The sequence below is a fragment of the Motacilla alba genome, chromosome 14, assembly GCF_015832195.1.
Source record: "Motacilla alba alba isolate MOTALB_02 chromosome 14, Motacilla_alba_V1.0_pri, whole genome shotgun sequence".
Classification (NCBI taxonomy): Eukaryota; Metazoa; Chordata; class Aves; order Passeriformes; family Motacillidae; genus Motacilla; species Motacilla alba.
Genome location: NC_052029.1, coordinates 3788907 through 3810431, shown reverse-complemented (window position 1 = coordinate 3810431; position 21525 = coordinate 3788907). Strand labels below are relative to the sequence as shown.

Below are 21525 nucleotides of genomic sequence, written 5' to 3'. Positions count from 1 at the left end.
AGGGCTGCACCCAAGGTGAACCAAAATGGTCCCAAAATGCACGAGTGCCCATGGGGTCTCTCCCTTTGATCAGTTCTGCTTCATTTGCATATTGGAGTTCATTGTCCAATTCCAGCTTTAGCCCATGCACTCCCATCCTGCTTGTTTTTCTCTCTTCAGCCCACGTTGTTTGTGCTCCTGGGCTGAGATTTGGATCATTTGTCCTTGGTCCCCAGCTAGAGAAGGAATTGTTTTGTGTCCCTGCTCTGTGCAGAGAGCTCACCATCCCATAATATGAAGCTCAGACCCACACACTAAAGCAGCACAGAATCTGAAAAATAGAAAAGCTGAAACCTGAGGCATCAAGTGGAGCTCCTGTCTCAGGAGCTGGCTCTGCTCTCCAGACCCAGCTGGCTGTGCTCCCTGGGGACAGCCCAGAGCTCCTGGGAGCTGCCCCAGGCCCAGGGACACCTGCACTGCGAGTCACAGGGCTCAGACCTGGCCCTCAGTGCAGCCACAGCCACCAGGGACATGCTGGATGCATGTTCAGACCCTCTCAGGTTCCCTTTTCCTCCCAGGAGTGATGGAGAGGGGGCCCCATGTCCCAGGGAATGCTCTGTGTGACAGGAGCAGGATGGGATCAAGGTGGCCTGGGACGGAGAACCTGGAAGGACAAAGCACCAAGCTCAGGCTGTACCCTGTGAGGAGGACACAGAAGAAACTCAAGGAGGGGAAAAACCACCTGATACAACGTCAGGAAGGAAGCTTTGTGTGGAAGGGAAAAAGCACAACCAACTACAGGTGCAGGAATGCAATGTGGGATCCATGGGGTACTGCAAAGGGTAACAGCATGAAGACTATTAAGAAGGCAGCTGCAGTTATTGACAGAAGCAAATATTCACTACGAAATGAAGAATGCTGTAAAGTCCTCTGAAAATAATCATCTATGAAGTCTCAGTCTCTAATCCTACAAAATTAAGTAATTTTTTGTCTCAAAATGAAAATGGTACACAGCACATTTGGAATCCAAGGGATGCAGAGACCGTATTTTTGTACACAGGAATCACGGAAGTCTTCTCTGTGATAGGAGGATAAACACTGAGATTTGGTGAAAGTGAGCAGGGATTTGTCCAAATAGCACTTAAAATTGAATAGCTTCTATTGGCATAAGAACTGATTTGAAATATTAAATGCAAACGTTAGTGCTTTGCACTGTTTTTGCTGGTTGATGCTCTATTCTGCATTGTTTGTATCTGTACATGAGGCCAGACACTGCAAAGGTCAGAATAGACTCAATCTCAGCTCTGCCCATAACCTTTGACACGGCTCTCCAGGTGCTTCCTTTTTGTAGGGCTCTGCCCTTTGGTGCATATTCTGTGCAACAAAGACTGGTAAAAGAGAAGAACTTCAACATATCAACTGAAAGGTGTGTGCAGTGGAGTCTGTAACCACCACTGCCTTCACAGCTGCATGGTGATACGGAGGAAAAATGGCACAGATCTGTTAAAATATTACTTTTAAAATATTGTACAAGCTGGGTAAGAAGTCCTTTGTGCCCATCTGAGTCCTGAAGGGCAGCAGGGCTGCATGTGCTGCAACACAGAACTAGACTGGGACAACCTCAAGCTATCCTTGCTTCTATTTCCATATCTTACCCGAGATAAAACCATCATTTACTATGTATATCCCCCTGCCTGTGACTGAAACTGCCAGAAGGTTTAAATAAATACCTAAAAAAGAAGGTAAGCCACTGAGTTAAAAAGGGTTACTCCTGTGGCTGAGGCCATATGGATGTTTACATATTTACTCAGCATAAAACCTGTAGGATTAAGCAAACATATCATGAAGTTGAAAGGAATGTGGGTCTCTTACAAGAAGACCTTTCAGAATTTTGGCTGTAGAGATAGCTCAGAGGCAGAGCCTCAGCTGTAGGAGAGTCAGCTCCTCTGCCAATGCAGGGCAGGGGCAAAGCCCAGGGCACAGTTTCCCCATTCCTATTGCCATCGTGACTCTTACGAGTCCCAGAGCTTTTCTTCTCATGTTTTTTGTTTGTTTGTTTCTCCTCACTTGCCTAGAGCACAGTAGCCCCATGAGCAGGTAGAAAATCCCACCAGGAGCAGCAGTGCTGCTCCCATGTTAGCCATGGCAACACACAGCTGTGCCTGCCAGAGACCACTCATCACTAATCCTAGGGAAGAATGTGCTCAAAGGAGGCACTGAAATAACGAAATGATCTGAAAAAGGCTTAACTGTCCTCATCTGCCACTAGAGAAGTCCTCCCACCAATTCCAGTGGTGAGCTGTTAGCCCTGACAAACACCGAGAAGCAGGAACATTGCACTTCCAGAATACAGGCTTTGCATTCTGCATTTTTAAACTAGTGGTTCTCTCATCTATCACAGGTCAAGAAATAAATCACAGCTCTATAAGCAATGCAGTTCGGAGAGAAATAGCCCATGTAGAGAGAAGAATGGTAAACTTAGCTCTTGGTTATTATTTTTACCAGAAATTTTGACATTGCTTAAGAAATGTAGATGCTAATAACATTTGAAATCAAGGACCAGAATAAGAAAAAATAAAAACAAACTAAAGCCCACCAGTTTATCCAACAGCTTTGTGATTTATGATATAATTATTATTAGAGAAACAGCACAACTCTAGGCTACATCTCTGAGCCCTAACAGAAAAATAATAGTAAGAAGGTCCATCTCATTCCACAGACTGGAGCAAAGCAAAGGAAAAAATCTAATTTGGGTAGACACACCAAATTTTCTGATCCAAAGACATTTCTATCACCACAGAAAATAAAAGCATCAATTCACACACTGGAGACAGAGGGGGGTGGGATGGATCAGCTGACAACACCAATCTCCAGGAAAATGGACTTTCGTAAGGTGATCAAGGCTTGCAGGGGTCCAGCCTTCCCCCAGATATCACAAACCATGCTGGAGGCATCCCCAGCCTGTGGCACCCACCACAGGCCATTACTGCCCAGAGGGGAGAGGTTACTGCACCCTTGGCACAGGGGCTATTGTAGTTTTATCAAAGGGGTTCTTACTGTTCATGCAGAAAAATCATTTCAGTCTGAAAAAAAGGCAAAAAAAATAATCTAAGCCTGGCAAGTTTGGAGATTTTCTCCTGCTACAAAAATGACTACAACTGATTTCAAAAGACAAGTTAGTGTTTGTTTTATACAACACAGGAGAGCCTTGGGCTGAAAGAATTATTTATTGTTGTTGCTCCCAGCTAGGTGCAATTTGAAAATGATTGCAAAATGTGAAGTCACATGTAGGGAGCAGTCCATGCAGATCCCACAGTGGAGGTGAAGTGCTCTCCTCTGATCAGAAGGAAAAAGAAGGAAGCTCAGCTGTGTCAAGGCGCAGATTTTCCCCAAGAGTAACATGACTTTCCATGGGAGAAAAAAAGAACTAAAAAGTATAAATTATGCAACCCATAGACATCAGTGGGAAACTCTTAGGGCCAGGTTGGTTATTTATGGATAAACAAAAAAGGTGAGTTTGTGGCATTCACACTCTCTGAAAAATCCCTTTGCCCAGGATTTTTCTCCTGGGAAGCTGAGAAGCCTCAGAGAAAAGGAAAACAATTCTTCTCTCATTTGCTTCTCCTGTGCTGTGCTCATGTGGAATGTGCTTGGAGATTGTTCACCCACAGGTGATTGTTCCATTGGGTTCTGCTGGGAGTTGTTTTCACTCTTGGGCCAATCAGGGCCAAGCTGTGTCAGGACTCTGGAGAGAGTCACGAGTTTTCATTATTATCTTGTCAGCATTCTGTAAGTATCCTTTCTGGATTCTTTAGTACAATTTAGTATTGTATTCTTTAATATAATATAGTATCTTAAAATAATAACTTAGCCTTTTGAGAACATGGAGTCAGAGTCATCATTCCTGCCTTTGTCAGGGCATTCCTAGCAAATACAATAGTGAGTTTTTTTAACTAGAGTTATTTCAGCAGGAAAAGAACCAGATTTGTAAACATCACACATTTCTGAGTTCCACACATTTTTTCCTTCCTCCATGCCCTTCCCCAGCACCCCAGCAGAATCCCAGCCTGCAGGCAGTGGCACCCCCTCCATCCCTCCCAGCATCAGGAGCTGCAGCCCAGCAAAGTGACACCTGGGGAATGAAGCCACTCATCACTGGGAAGGGGCTGAAAGGCTGGGACAGGAGCCTGCCAGCTCCTGCAAATCTCTCAGAGAGCATCTGAGCCTGACACTTAATATTCACACTGGATTGCAAGCTATGTACTCAAGGATAAAGCTCAGTAATAATAAAGATTCACAGTCTGACAGGCTCAGCATACAAATTCCCAGCGCAGAGCTCACTTTGAATATTGTTTTTCTTTTAATCTTAAAAGGAATCAGGAATTTTCCTCTTATAAAAGAAACAACAGCACTTGCCATTTAGTGAGGGAAACAATGGAAAGAGAAAATATAATTTTAGTCTAAATTTAGATATCTGTAAAGAAGCACCAAAATAAATATTTTATTTCAATATCAGAACACTGTGTCCCCAGTCCTTGTCGTGCTCATCAGACACAGGAATACATCAAATAAGCTATGCAGTTTCTTTTTTTTTGCAGGGCCAAATCCTTTCAGCCAGCAATACACTACTTTAACCCATTTAAGAATTTGCCTACACTTCCAACAATTCATGCCTTTTGTTTAGCATGTCAGGTGTGAAGCCAAAATCACTGGAAGTATTTGAAACCTTGATATCTGTTACCAGAACATAGTAGCTAACCAGTGGTCTCACTAATCCCATGCTGGGTCACCAATGAACAAATTTCTAGGTACTGTTTAAACTTCATTCTACCCCCCAGTCTTAGTCATGTTTTATTTCATATTTTATCAAACACTGCTTAGTACTGTGCTTTGTACAGTAATATATAAATTGTTTATTTTACAGTGGCACGGTAAAGTCATAGCCCTTTTTTTTTTTTTTTTTTTAGTTTTCTATTTAATGTTTATTTTATGTTGCAACAACTTGGCAATTTGTTCCTGGGGTGGTTTTGTTTGTTCGTTTGTTTGTTTGTTATGTAAATGTTACAGATGTAGGAAGTGGTGTAAAATGAAAAAAATTATAATTAAATTTCTGATAGATTTTACACTGAAAATACTGTTACTAAACATTAGCTCCCCTTAGACACTTTTGCCTGTTTTGTATTTTGCCTCAAATGTCTGCAATTCTATTACTAAATCTACCTTTTTCTTTTAAAACCACATTGCATCCGGCTTAACTCCGTCTCACTAAATCACCTTGTTAGTCATACTTTGATTCATTACATTTCACTGCCTTTTATATTTAAATTATTCCATTTTTTTCCCTACTCCCCACACTACTTTGAACATCCCACTTTGTGCAGGGATTCCTCATATTGCACCCTCACAGAGCTCCCTCTATTAACAGTTGATCATTCTCCATGCAAGTTTTCCTGCAGAACTGCCTTCCAAAACAATCCCAAATTTACACAATCAGTCCCATCCCTTAATTCCATTTACATTTCATGAGCACCAGGACAGCCAGCACTGGATTTGCTGCAACAGAAAGCAAGGGATAAAGCCTGAACTCCAGCCCTGCACCAAGCTCTTCCTGCCTGCTGGACCTGCCTGTTGGGATTCAGCCAGGAATTCTGGATCCCTCCCTATCCCCACATCCCTCAGGATCAGAAGTTTTGTGGGACACTATTGTATTTGAGGTGACCCATGGCAGGAAGGAATGATGAATCTGACTCCATGTTCTCAGAAGGCTAATTTGTTACTTTATGATACTATATTATATTAAAGAACACAATACAAAACTTTACTAAAGAATACAGAAAGGATACTTACTGAATGCTAAAAAGATAATAATGAAAACTCGTGTCTCTCTCCAGAGCCCTGACACAGCTTGGCCCTGATTGACCAAAGAGTGAAAACAACTCCCAGCAGAACCCAATGGAACAATCACCTGTGGGTGAACAATCTCCAAGCACATTCCACATGAGCACAGCACAGGAGAAGCAAATGAGAGAAGAATTGTTTTCCTTTTCTCTGAGGCCTCTCAGCTTCCCAGGAGACAAATCCTGGGCAAAGGGATTTTTTCAGAGAATGTGAATGCCACAGGACATAAAATACAGAGGACTGAGGCACAGTGGAGTCTGGTTTATACCATGAAAATTGAACTATTTTCAATCTACAGAGGGAATAAGCAGCTAAATCTCCAGATGATACAAATACGATTATTATGGCATAAAGTGCTGTTCATGCTTACTCTCTTCTTGACCAAAGCTACATTTCTCAGGGATTCCACTCACTATCAGCATTCACTCCTCAGACTTAATACAGAAATGAAGCAATAGCTCCTCTATTTCCATAAAAATATTTTTCTTCATGGATTTCTTATCTGAGCCTTTGAAAAAGATCATCTCCAATGCTAAGCAACAGATCAGCATTTCTCTTTAGAGTGTGCAGCTATGGAAGTGCAGTAACCTGAGCTCAAATTGAGGATGAAGTGGTTGAAATAACACTAAAACTGGATGTTCCTCAGAGCTGCCCTCCCCACGGGGGTGTGAACAATCCTTCCTGCCAAACTGGCTCTGGCTCAGTTCACTTCCCACTGCTGGCAGCTCAGAGGAGACAGGATCTTTCCAAGCTCATTTATCCTCCTGAAAGCTGCTCTGCTGCTCTTTGGCTTCTCCATCCAGGAGCTCAATCCCTGGAGGCTGGGAGGTGCCCCTGGGCAGGAGCTGACCCTGACCTGGGGAATGAGGGCTGCAGAGCAGCCACAGCCTCCAGAGCAGCCACCAAGTGCCTCAAGCTGTTTGCCAGCTACAATATCTAAGTTGTTGTTACTATTTGCACCTCATCAAGAGTTAGACTGGATTCAAAAAGCTGCCACATTTACCAAAAGCTGCAAATCCCAGCCTGAGTCACCCAATCTTCTGGGCAATAACCAAATCCTGCCTGGCTGCACTTTAAGGTGTCTTCATCTCTGCAGGGGTTGAGAGAAATTGTTAGAAGGACAAGGAGATAACTGCTTGCTCCAATGGAATTTTATTCCAAGTCAAATTAAAAATGGCTCAGTATCTTGTTACAGAAGGCAATCACTTCAAAAGCATCAGATACTCACTGCTGTCAGGCAACAGTTTGTCTAAAGGAATCATGGCAATATTTTTGGGTTTTTTTCCCCTAATCTTACCTTGTAAAACATTTTGGAAATGCTTTTGGAATAAAAACCAATATTAAACATTTTAAATAATGATTAAGATCTAGCCTACTAAACCAAATCAAGGTTATTTTCTTTGCTCAAAAACATACTTTCATGGTTTGTAGTCTGAAAATCTGTGCAGGAAAGAATGATTCAAGTCTCAGAGCCACAAGTCAGAGAGAACTGGTAAAAAGTCTTTGTCCAGTTTAAATATCAAAGCTCTTCTGGGTATCATTTAGATCTACCCATCATCATTCAGATACTTGTAAATAATTCAAGATGTTATGTTTTAACTTCTATCAGCAATTCCCTTGAAGAGGAGCAGTAAGTAAGCATTTCTTAAAAGTTACAGAATGGATCCATATAATTAATATTTTGATGTACTTTACCTGTCTTACTGTTTGCTCTTGTGATATTAAGTTGGTATTAAATAAATAACACACTCAGCTAACTTGTCCTACTTTTCAAAGATGCTCCAATTCATGTAATTGCTTTATTTGATTTATTGTTGCATCTTTACTCGAGTTAGATATTCTGTTAATGTGCTATCAATGAAATTAGATGTTTCTTAGTAGGAGCCAGTAAAATCAAGCCAGCATTCTTAATGCAAAAGGAATGCACTGCTTGTACTTCCTTGGAATCAAAATACCCTTCTAATGGTGGGAAATAACCTGCTTCATCTTTGCATGTTTTCCTTGGCATGATGAAGCAAACCAGAGATGATGTGCTGTTACTCAAGCATAAGAAAAACAGCAGCACCCCAGTAACAAACCTCAGAGGTGACTAAAGGCACATAAAATCCCATTAAAACAACAACTAAAGCATACCCTCATTCTTCAAATAATTCAGAGAAAGCCTCTGTCCAAGGGACTGTAAATTATGTATCGAGCTATCACAATTTTGAAATTAATCCACAATATGAAGAAAGATTGATTTCAGCATTTCTGATTTGCTAATAGTGAAGAGTTAAAAAACTTTACTTCATTAAGTGAATACAGATCTTTGGTTAGAAGGATAAGAATCAGCACACAGCAATACTATTTCAGTGTTGCTGAAATAAACTTCATTTGGGCTGCCCCCAGCACTGTACACTGGTGTCCTCCAGGAGCTGGGCTTGTCTGCTCGCCACACTCACAAACACTCAAGGACAGGGATGGGGACACAACGAGAAAAATCAACCTCTGGAAGCAGAGAGAAAATTACCTTGCTTATACTGCCTTCCTTCAATCATCTTCATTCATGAAGGATATTAATTGTGACTATTAATTAGAGTGGCATCTGTCTCTGCTCCACTGGCAGGAGACCAGGGGGCACGAGCAGCCGCGGCTGCTGCTCCAGGTGTGCAGGGAGTGAAAACTCATTTCCGAGCTGCTCCACCACAGCAGCAACAATGTACACAGAGTCAGCTGGCTCAAACACACCTCCAAGAACACATTCAGCGAGGATCTGCAGTACATGGAAGCATTCTGGACATATTTTCCAAACGTAACACCCCTCAGCAGAACAGCTCAGCAATGCACTGATACCAGCTGCTGTTCACAAACCTAACACAGGCTTTATTGCATTTATTCCTTACATCACCTGGCTTTAGGAAAGCACACACTTACTACACAGTCTGAAAGAAAATTACTGCCATCATATGTAAAACCTGCTGCATTTCCAAAAAGTTCTGAAAACACAGTAATAAACTACACTGCTAAAGTTTTAAGACATACAATGAAAAAGTGAACTGTCTCATATCTCTCAAGATTAGATTTCTCTGTACTTTTGTATTTTCTATCTTGTTCTTTTATTTCATGGCAAAACACTCTGCCACAACAGCATGTGTACTATAATACCAGTATAATTATACATGCTCTGCAAGGGAGAAACACCTCCAGCATCACATTTCTGGGAACTTGGACTGGCAGCTGGGACACAGACAATGAAAATTTCCCAGACTGGAGCATTTATGAATTCCTGCACAATTCCAAATTCTTTTTGTGACTTCCATTGCGTTTGTGAAACTATTGACACCAAATTTACCTTTGATGCTGCAGCATTGTTTCCACATCTTGGAGTCTCTCACTGCATCTATTGGTTCTGTAGTGTCAGACAAAAAGTTTCTATTTATGGCTGAAATGACAACACAGAGCAAACATTTACTTCCCAGTGTGCTGAATTCCAGACTGATAGCAATGGAATCTCAATATAATCCTCTAATGCCTGAAACCCCTTCAAGCACCTCACTACATCAAGTGTTAAACGTTTTATAACACCTATAAACACTCCAAGAGTCTAATGAAGCTTATACTACTAAGAGTGCAACAAGTGAAAGGTGGTGTAAAAATCAATTTTCTTTCACCTCAGCTGATTTATATTCCTTCCTGAACAAATTAATTTCACACTAAGCAACCGGTTTAATAAAACTTGAGAGCAGCCCTATATTAAAGAGTTTTGTTCTTACTCCAGGCAGAGATAACTTGGAAATAGTAGTAAAACAGCAGTCTGGGATTACTCTGCCATTTGTAAGGCTTGTCCTGCCTCATTTCACAGCTTTTTCTCACGGAGTTTTATTTCTGAACTTGTGAAAAGGAATTTTAAAAAGCACAATGCAGGTTTGCAGAAATTACACTATCAACAATAACATATGAAAGTAAACCAGGCAAGTATGAAAATACATCCCAAGGAAATAAACACGTTCAGAGCCTTAGTGCCCAAAATGAGAATTAAGCTGTGCTTAATTCTAACCCTGTCTGCAATACAAATAGTTGTACTACAAATAATAAAATCAAGGGGATTGCTGAGGTATTTGATATGAAAGAGGGATGTGCCATTGCAGCACAGCTGGAATATTCAGCATTTCTGCCCTCTCCTCTCTGCTACTGGAGCTGCCTTCACATTTTGCATCTCTTACAGCCCCAAGAAATCCCTGCACAGGAGGGCTCCTCCTCCTTTTCCCCATCCCCACAGCCACCAACCCATTCTGCTGGGTAATGAAGAAGACAGAGACAAAAACTAAATTTCAAAACAAAGTATTTTCTATTCACGGATTGAAATAACAGTGACAAATTCCATACATGAAGACCTCTCTGGAGCTGTGCTTGCAGATCTTCTCAATTGCTCAATACAACTGCATTTTCTTGCAGAGACATAAAACTTAACCAACTGAAAAAATAAAGCAAGTAGCATACAACACTCTATAGAGTGCACAGAACAAAAAACCAGGGGCTCAAGCTGACAAAAAAAATGAAAAAATCTTCTGAGAACTGAGATTAGCTGAGCTTTTTTTGCCATTATAATCTCTGCTGACTGTACTAACAACAGAAGTCAACACTATGGACTGGATGTAACTCTTCTCCCACCTCACATGCACATCTTCCTGGGGCTTCCAGGGTATAATCCTAAGGCAAAAATGTCCATAAAAACAGGTGCACAGCAAAAATAGGAACCTGGAATGTATGCAAAACATGTGTAATAAATATCTACAACATGATTTGAGTAATTTCAGATATATTAATGCATCTCTGAAGTGTTTGTTTAAATAACATTTTTAAAAGTAATTTGACTTTTTCAGCAATTGGCACCAAATTGCAATTGTGCTTAGCATTTTTAGCCAGCATGGATATTTGATTTGCTTGCTGTTGATTGAAAAACACATGAACAAAATCACTGCTTTTTTTCTGAGATTAAAAATATCATTTGAGGCTTCAGGTTTACGTTTTCTGATGTTGCTTAGGATGAAAAAAGCTAATGTGGTTTGCGACCCCAGTGCTAATTCACCAGAACATGAAGCAGCAAATAGACCACAATTAGATCTATAATGGGAACTTAAACATAAAGCAACACAGGATAAGTGAAAGTTGTTTTCTTTTTTCTCATCTCACCTGCATAAAAATTTGCGGAATGACACAAAGGTGTGAAAGCACACAAAAAAGGAGTTTCCCGTTAGAGGCTGAAATATGAACACTGCCATTCAGAGTGGGGGCAGGATGTGGCAGGAAGAAAGCACACTGCTCTAGTTTGTGGAAAAGCAGTCAAGAGAATAATTTATCTGCTTGTTTCCAAAATATATTAAAAAAAAAAATAAAAAAGAAGATTTGATAATGGGAAAATTTTGCCTGTCTGACTCCAATAATTTAAGGCAGTTCCAAAGGAACAAAAAAAAAAGGAGAGAAGTTTTATAGGAAAGGCAAATAAAGGAGGTTTCTTACATAACAAATCAACATGTCAATTATTTTAACAAAGAGCAACTAGTGGAACACTTGACTTAACTCCATTTCCAAACACTGCACCAATGATTTTCCTTGACACTGTGTAAGGCGATTAACAGATTCCACTAGAGATTGGAGAAATTTAAGTATTAATGGAGTCTTTACAAGAAATTAAGAACCAAATGAGAAAATCCTTATGTTTAAGGCATTCAGGTTAATTACTTCAACCTGGTGGACAAGGACAAAGTAAATCTTAATTTCAACCTTTTTGTTTCTAGGTAAACTAAAAAGGGTGATAACCCACATACTGTATTCAAGCTCCTAATCCTACGCCCAGGTTTGACCAGGAATGTTTTTAACCTAATGAAAACTGTACAGTGTAAATTGGCAGAAAAAATATTCCTTTTTCACATTCTGATGGAGTAATTAATAGTTGTCCCAGCTTACTGAAAATTGCCATGCTTTAAAAATCCCTCCAATTCTAGAGTGGTACTTATTTGAGAACCTTGGTTTCAGTGGTATTTTAATGATTCTTAGATTGGTCTGAATGACAAAAAAAAAATTTTAAAAAAGTTCAGTTCAGTTCTGAAGGTTTTGCTTGTGTTTCTGACCAAGCCTTTTTGCTCAGTCCTTCATCTCCAGCAGAATGTCAGGAGAAAAAGCTTCTACACAAACAATATTCTCCTCAAAAACCATCCATAATCCCTTTGTTAGTCCCTGCCTGCTTACACCATCAGCAGAACAAACTCCGGGCCCGGGCTCTGACTGTATTTGAAACTGTTTCACACCTTTTAAACACAACTTTCCACCTAAGGGCACAAGGAATTTCAGCAAACCCTCCTATGCCACATTCTCTCTGCTTCCAAGTGCTGCCTTCACTGCACAAATCACAGCTCCCCAGATCACATTATTATCCCTCCACCTGATAATCAGGATTTCAACTCTTCTTTCCTTCCACTACTACTTTTTGCCAATCTTTTTGCTACAAAACATCTGCATCAGAATTACATTAATTTCTTAACCACGGTGCCATTTTCCTGAATTGACAGGAAATTTGCAAACAAAAGTGGAAGCCTCAGAACAGCCAAGGCAGAAGGTGTGCTGGGGGAGCCAGGTTCTCTAAGGAAGGCAGACTTGAACTGCAGCTCTTTGCCAAGCAGCCAGAGCAGGATATTCCAGTGCTTTTTGTTGATTTAAGGTCTGTGGCACGCTGCAGCTGTCACAAGGAAGGGCAGACAAAAGACAGGCTGTTGACTGCAAAACGCTTTAAAGCACAGCAGTTTTATAAAGCATTCACTTGGCATTTGTCTCCTGTAACATGTCTCTGTGTAATACAGGGTATTTCTCTCCCTCCTCGCTCTTTAGAGAGATAGGAAGTTGAATGTACTGACTGGTACTTAACAATCAGATTTTGTCAGCTTTTGTGCTGAATGGCACCTTCCTTCTGCCATCACCTTCCCAGCGCTGTTCCCGGTGTAAATTATTGCCTCATTCCCGGGGAAGGTGACAGATCCATGCACTAGCTCAGAGCACCGAGCTGGGGAGGGAGCCACGTGCTGTCAGGCAAATCACCCTGATGGCACATCAATCCTCCCTGTTGTCACCAGGGCCACCTCTGCCTGGCCCCCCTCTGCTCTGCGGGCGCTTCCCTGGCTGCACACACAGCCCTGGGGCTGCAGGAGCTCGCTGCTGGCTGAGCTTTGCCGAGGTGCACGCAGGGTGTGCTTTCCCTCACCCCCTGCCCAGGGGGGCACTGCCAGGCTTGCTCTGTGTCACCCTGTTCTTCTAAACCTTCTGATGTTTACATTTTAGCAATGGAGTTTCTCACGCGCTTTTCATGTAAATAATGATTGTTTTGCATTCCTTTCTAGAAGAAGAGAGAATTGGTGGACTGTTGGCTTGACCAGTGTAGTTGGAGAGGTGGCAATTTCATCCTCCAATCCACGGTCACTTTCAGAATTCTATAAAGGTTGAAGTCCAAAAATAAGCGTACCTTTTTTTTGCCTTAGACATCTCAGTGTGTGAACGTCATCCTTTTTGTGTGGTATTGGACAGCTCTGAGCCAGGTACCCCTTTTTTCCCTGCAGGAAAAGCCCCCAAGACTCAGAGACCCGAATAAAATGCCACATGCTGTGCCTGTGGACCAGCAAAAACAAATCACAAAATTCTACCCTTCCCAAAATGATCCCTCCTGCCCTCTGGCCAAGTCCTCTCCACATATCCAGCTTTGATCTTCCACAGGCAAAGCCCTGGCAAAGGCTCAGGTGAAAAGTTTAACTGGTTGATGCTACAGTAAATCAGGCAAAGACATACCCAGAACACCAAAAAACCAATTAGCAAGACACCATCCTGTTAAAATAATGTGATTCTCAAACAAATCCTGTCCCTCAGTCCAAGAGGAGATTTTAACACCTTATTTTAACGTGTGAGACCATAACCTGTGCCTGGGACTGCTCTGAATGGAGCTCATCTGAGCATAATTTCACTGCTAATGGGAGCTCTGCAAGGAACTCATTTAGCTCAGCTGAGCTCATTATTCAGCACAGAAGTGAATAATTTGTGCCTGAGAAGTTTGATGGCATTAACAAAATTCCAAAACAACTGCTGGTGAAAGAACTTTGCTTTCACCACTCTGCTCCTCAGAAAGACACTCGGTCATGTGCTCAGGATCCAGAGGATGAATGAAAATCACGAGCTAAGGAAGCCTTTCCATCACCAGGAGGAACAAGATGTGAGGGGAGGCAGCAACAGCTGCGAACAGAATTCACCTCTGTGCCAGAGTAAGTAGAAAATCTGAATTCAGTTCAGAAACAGCAACGAACACACGTGCAGCAGGCTCTGCAACACACAGAATGCAAGGCATTATAGGGCACTGCTTTAAATAAAACATTCTGGCAAGCTTTATCTATAAGCTATTCAGAAGAGCACACCACTGTTTCTGCTCCTCGTCACTGAGGGGAAAGTTCTAGGAAACACAATTACCCACTTCATCCCAAAGTGAGGAGCTGGAATCCAGTGGCATTGTCACTTAGGAGAAGTCGACTCTAGAGCTGCCTCAAGCATTGCAGTTTCCAATCCCACAGCAAGCTCCTGCCCTGGAAATATTTAAAGATCAGCTCCAGAATAATTTCGGTTCCAAATTACCCTGCTCCTTCCTTCCTCTTCATCAGGATCGGATTTTATTTATTCTACTTTTTGCTGTCATAGTAATATATTACTGAAAATACATTTTCAACTATTTTAAGAAAAGAAGGTGGTTTTAAAATAATTTTATCTTAGACAAGAAATCACTTTGAAAAAATGTTACAGCTCAAATAAATTTATAGTTCCTGGAACCAATATAAGTTGTGTATTTTCCATTTTCTTTTTAGCTGTGTATATAATGAATTTCACAGATTTTGCTGATGCAAACACAAGCCAGACTAAAGAAATTCCTTATCAGTAACAGCAACAGAGACAAAAATCTGCAAACAATGTTAAGTGATAATAAAAGAAGATGAAGAATGGATCATCTAGGCTGTAAAAATCAGCTGGAAGAACCTTTTCAAGTATAAAAAGGGAGGTAGAAATGTTCTCACCATCATAATCATGCTACCCTCACATAATCCAGGCCCAAATCATTTGCATGGACTGGTGTTGTAACAACTGATGGATTTAGTTCAGTATGGGGGTAGAGGGAGGGAATCTATGTCTGTGCACCTTGAAAAAGAAAATAAATTTGCCTGTAAAATGTGCAGAACAAGAAAGAAAAATAAATAAATTCTTACAAGAGAAGATAATAAAATTTAAATCAGGTATTTAACACAAATCCACACATATAGAGTAACACATTTATACTGATTTCTATCAATGTTTCTGTAGCAAAATCACAGACTCATAGCAGGGGAGGGTCAGGAGACATCTGTGATAGCTTTGGCATCAAAAACAGATAAAGAATTTGCAGATTATTTAAATTTTGTCATAACTCCAACTATAAACAGAAAGCATCTAGAAGTAATTTGAATATTCTGATCCTTGTCCTACCTGACTTTCCATTAATTCTCAAGACAGTTATTTTATCTGTTCACCACTGTATTTAATGCTTGATTTCACCATAATAAATGATGTGATATTTTTAAAGTATCGAGTGTCTTTTTTTTTTTTTTTTGCTGTGAGAAATGGAAAGCCAAATTTGGCTTACCTTTATCTAAGAATTATGCAGCACATTAATGCAGCTTGCCATGGACTAAATTAGAAATCCCTGTGAGCAGTGTCAGTTTTCCAAAGCTGGTGCAGGTTTGTGGTTCTGGCTTTGGGTTTCTGCTCCTCTCAATTTCTTTACTCCAGTGAGGATCCCCATAGCAGTCAGTGCCACCCTGGCTTGACCTGTGCTACCCCAAGAGAACTGAGGAGCACAGCCTTAAAACTGAAAGGAAATACAGGAGCTTGCCACTGGAACAAGGAAATGCTGGAATTTGGGGTCTCTAAGCCTGCTGTGGTGGCAGCCAAACATTAATCCCCAGCCTGGCTACTAAAAATAGAAATATTTTTTGTGCTTCATCTGTGGAAATATAACCCAGCCTATACAGAAACATTGCAAATGTGACCAGCTCGTGCTAGGGAAGCTACAAAGAATTCCTATTTGGTATCTAACTTCAAATTTTTATCAGCTTTGAGAACCCTTTCTCTCAAGGAGACTTCATAGATAAAATTCTATTTGCAGTGGAGGACAAAGCACACACAAAAGAAGTCACCCAAACTAAGATTTTAAAGCCACCAAAGCAGCTTCATTTCTGCCATGGATGGGTGTCATTTGAGAAGCAGGCTTCACTTTTTCCTGCTTTTTCTCCTGCAGCAATACAGTTTTGGATGAGTTTGTCCATAGCTGCTGCTCTGGGAACTTGATGGAATATTTTGCTCACAGACAATGACTTTTGCTGTGTTCTTTACTCAGGTGGTGGCAATGTGGAAAAGAGCTTTCTCCCTGCTAGTGCAGCGTGCCTGGACCTGGGCAGGCTCAGAATCTCACCTACAGAATGATTTTCTTTTTTTAGTATACAGAAAAAGAAAAACAGATTCCATAGCATGAGAGTATAAAACGTCAGGCTCACGAGCAGAAAGCTGCCCACAGTTGACAGACACAAATGTAAAGGATTTTTATCTACAGGACAAATTAAGGCACTGACAAAACTGACCAAATCATTATTAATAGATGAACTATGCAGCAAGTTCTGAATAATTTTTTACTGATAGCTTCACAAACTCTAGAATCGAAGCATCTTCCCAAAAGTCTGCAGCCAACTAATAGCAGATTTTTACTGCTGGAAGACATTTTGGCAGAAAGAGCTGGACAGCATGTTAAAACTTGATAACTCTCTGAAAGAGAAAACTGAAAGAAATTCCTAGGATTTCACCTCCTAATAGGTATTCCATTGCACAGTGAAGCAAAGTGGAAATTTTGGCATGGCAGGTCAATTACATCTCTGTAGAAAACCCACACTGTGGCAGCAAATAAGTAAATAAATAAATCTGAATGAATAAATAAATAAATCTGAGCAGGTCACCGGGGTGTCACAACCAGGAAACAGAAACCCACTGCACAAGCCAGCATACTAAAACAGATATAATGCTGGAATATAAAGAGATAATTAGCTTTATGGAAAGCTCTGTATAAGTGTGTGACATTACTGAACACATACATTTAGAAAATTAACACCTAAAAAACCAATTTTGCCGGAGGAGAAAGAGCAGGTTCATCCACAGCAGCATCAGAGGATCAGGACACTGCACACCACAGCCATGGCTACTCTGCAATCTTCAAACACAGAGCCAGGGTCACTCATTCCATACACCAATACCTTCAATTCATCTATGTGCAACTGCACTTCTTGGAAATGTCCTTTCTTATGGAACCAGAGGTAATTTTAAAAGGCAGGATGGGCGCATCACAATGGAAATGAAGGCTCTTTACGTAAGTACTTTTGTGAGAAAAGGCAGAAAATGAAACTAGGCTAGATCTTCAATCTCCAAATGAGATGGGGAGACTGGGACATGAAAGACACCTGAACTTCTGAAGCCCTTTTTGTGTCTGTGCACAGGCACACGAGGAGCTGCTGCTCCTGCCACCAAGGCACAGGGAGCTCCTGCAGGGCAGGAAAGGCAAAGAGCTGGGCTGAAAAACAGCCCAAGTGTGCCTGTCAATACTGCCAGTCTGTTTGGACTGTGGGAATGAAGCACAGGCAATCATCTCTCAGTGACTGGAGCGGGATGGTGACAAACAATTCCCTGCTTGTTGGCCATAACATGAAGAACACCAGAGCTGGACCCACCACCTTCTCAACTCTGGAAGGCAATGCGGAGCAGGAAGTCTCTGGCTAGGTACAAAGCAAGGACCATGACCCAGCTCAGCAGCTCCTGGCCTGGCATGGTGGAAACCCCGCTGGCGACTCAGATCCCATAAGCCAGCTGCTCACTCACCACCAGGGGGTGGGGGAGAGAATAGGAGGGGTAAAAGCAGGAAAAATAGTGAACTGGGACCAGAACAATTTAATAATTGAAAGAGAACAAGAAATTGTGATGAAAAACTTAAAAAAAAAAAAAAAAAAAAGGCGGGAGAGAAGAAAAGAAAGGAGGGAGAGAGAGAAATAAACCCCAAGAGAAACAAGTGGTGCAAATGAACAAGTCCCTCCCCACTAACTGAGCAGTGCCCAACCAGTTTCTGAGCTTTTCCCTCCTAGCTGAGCACGATTCCCAGTGCTCTGAAATATACCCTGGGATGGCTGGGGTCAGCTGTGCTGGATGTGCCCCCTCTCAGCCCCCTGTGCTCCCCTCCTCACTGCCAGGGCAGTGTGAGAGGCTGAGCAGCCCCTGGCTCAGTGCAAGCCCTGCTCAGCACCAGCTGAACCACGGGATGTGACTAGCACTGTTGTCACCCTAAATCCAGCACACAGCCTGCACCAGCCCCAGCAGGACATGGCCCTCACTGAGAGGAACAGCCCTGTTTCACCTTGGGAAACATTTCCCTCTGCACTGGAAGCAGAGACAAGGCTCCAGAGGGAGTGAAGCTCAGCAGACTACACACAAATCCCCTTTTCAGCTCTTCAAGGGTCCCATTCCCAAATCCCAGGACATGCTGAGTGAGGGATTCCATTCATTTCATTTGTATGAAATGGTAAAGAACATGTAAATTAACTATAAAAATAGTAGGTATCAAGAAGAATAAGCATTCTCCCTTAGATTCATGTTGTGATGAACTATTTTATAATCTACCTACATCCACAAATGCATCCCTAAACATCAACACCAAATCACTTACAACTACCATTAAATAGTATTTCATCAGTGTATCACTTTATGGCATTTAAAAGACTTTATTTCCATACATCCAAATGCCACAGCAAATTATTTCAAACCAGTAAGAAACACAAATAATTAGAAGGCTACGTGTGGCATCTTAATTTACATTTCAAATTGCCACAAAGTCATGAATGTGGCTTGGCATCAGAAATGCATGTACTGAATTAGATGAGACCTGTCCCAAACGTGATTATAAACCCACCAGGATGGATCACTGGCTAATAAAGCTCCTGCCTGCTGCTGATTTTGGAGCTCCTCTCTGCCTGCCTGCTCCCCAGGACTGCACGGCTGCTGGCTGGCCCCGTGGGAGTCATGGGGCAGAGGAATGAAGGGTGACACAGCTCTGAGAGCCTTTCCCTGTCCTGCTCCAGCAGAGAGAAAGGTCCCACAGGTGGTGAAGAGGTGAGGCACAACCTGCACCCACTTTTTCTGTAGTCCAGCTGGTTTTAGGTCAGACTTCTGCTGTATTTACAGTCCTGACACAGCAAAGCAAGTCAAAGCAGTGCCTCTTTCCTCTCTGTTTTCACAGATCCTGTTGGATAGTTTGGGTTTGGCTCATTGCAACTATGAGGTCAGTGTATAAAACACTAAATGTTATATATATTACATACAATATATATTTATTATATCTTCATCTTATACATTATATAATTAATTACAGATTATACATTATACATAATTATATATAATATATACTATACAATATATACTATATATTAACAATTTATACTATATATTATCTACATTATATATAACCCAGAATTATATATTATATATATAAATATATATATTTTATATATATATTGGCTTCAAGTCCCACCCTGATTTCCTATTTTTCCTATTTATGTTATAAAATACTGGGGTTTAATATATTATCTATAATTATATATATATAATTATATATAACATACATACTTTATATATACATGTGCATGTATGTGTGTATATATATATATATATATAAATTTTTTATATATTGGCTTCAAGTTCCACCCTGATTTCCTATTAGCTGTTCTCTGTAATAACCAAGGATTATCAAGATACCTGCACCTCCATAACCCAAATGATTGGGGTAATCAGCTTCTCACCTTCACCCCCATCTCGTGCAGGAGGTAAAACAACCAACACAGATTGCAAATCTGCTCTTGCTGGGGCTGTGGGGTAAAGCCAGCTCTGGTTATTGCTGGGGAATAAAGCACAGGAAAATTTCTCTCTCATGCTGAGAGTCATGAATGGAGAGGAGGAATCACAACTCCCCATAGTACATAAACTCTACAAATAAGAAAGTCTGAATTTCCTCTGAACTTACTTGTAATTGATCAACTTTAATGCCTAAGAAAATACAAAAATTATCAAAGAAGGTCATCAAAAACTTATGGAAGGACACCACTCAGTAGAATTTTTGGTGTTCTAACAAGGTCTAGTCAGATCTCAGCACAGCCTTTTCCTCAGGGCACTGGTCTTGCAACCAAGTACAATTTCAATTTGTAAGGACCCAATGATTTTTCCAATACCTACCACAGAGCACATGAAACAATGACTTAAAAATATTAGAAAAGGTACATGGATAGAACGAACTCCACCAAACTGACATAACAAACCACTTTGGAATAGTCTCAAAATGAATAAATGTGGTTGGAGTGAAGGAAAAAAGGTCTTTCATTACAAGATGAGCAATTACAATTCAGCCTAAGCAAATGACTGTGACTGAAACTCAGCCTGAGAAATCTGTAACTAGTCACTGTTCACATTATAGGTCTAGTTTCAATTGTTGCCATTTTAACAGGCACATATGTGTAGAAAATGTATTTTTAAAATTTCTTGTATGATTCAAGAGAAAACAGCAGAGGAAAGGTAGCTGTAGCATTTTCAATTCCCCTTATTCATCTGTGCCAAGTTAAAAATAAAATTACTATTAGAATGAAGTCAGTTGCTTGTTGCTATTTCTTCAGTGCCTTGTGACACCAATCTGCAAACCTGCTGAGTTTCCAGATAAACAGTTATACTCAAAATAGCTAAATTATTTAACGTGTTATGCATAGAATGTCATTTCTATCAAGGTAGCATATATATTGATATACTGCTGAAGTGAGATTCCCTTCCAGAAGTAGTATTGTTATGAGCTCCTTGGATGCACAGGTGAACAATAATGCAAGTGAAAATCTCCTGGGGCCTGTCTTCAATCTGTTACTTGTCCCAGAAATTGTGTGTTCCTGGAGGAGAACACTTGCAGCCCTTTATTCCAGACTAACTCACCTAATTGCTTCAAGCTGCTTTGCTGTTTGCATTATTTGCCACCTTCTCACACATTCAGAAAGAAACCATTACCCTTTTTGCTGCCAGGCTAATCAGTGCCACAATTTGCTATAACTGCTAGATAAGGGGAAAAAAGAGAGAGGTGAGAGCAGAAAACATCCTTACTGCCAAATTATGTGTTTTCATTAAGTTCTCTTTCCTTCAGAGGAAAAGACTCTCAGAGGCTTGCATGAATCAATAAAAAGTATTGGGTTTATAATGACAGAAAAACAGATGTGTTTAATTTATTAAAGCATATCCATATCCTTCCAGACACACAGCCTCCTCTCACCCCCAGTGCATTGGGCAACCTCAGGCAGAACAAATGGAAACTCGACACAGAGAATGCAGAGTTCCCTTTGTTATTCAGGAGAAAATTCCTGGCTGACCTGGGAAGCCATGCATTCAAAGGGGTTGAAGTTCAGCATCTGTTCCCATCACATAACCAGGATTTTAGGTTTCCATTTGCTGTCATTTCCATGCAGAGTTTTTAAAACAATGAAAAAATTGGCTAAAAAA

The 21525-nt window shown here is 40.9% G+C and overlaps 1 protein-coding gene across 24 annotated transcripts in view; it reads right to left on the bottom strand.

The window, feature by feature from the left end:
• Positions 1-21525, bottom strand: part of RBFOX1 (RNA binding fox-1 homolog 1) — a 1167310-nt gene that overhangs the window by 666851 nt on the left and 478934 nt on the right. The window lies entirely within an intron of this gene.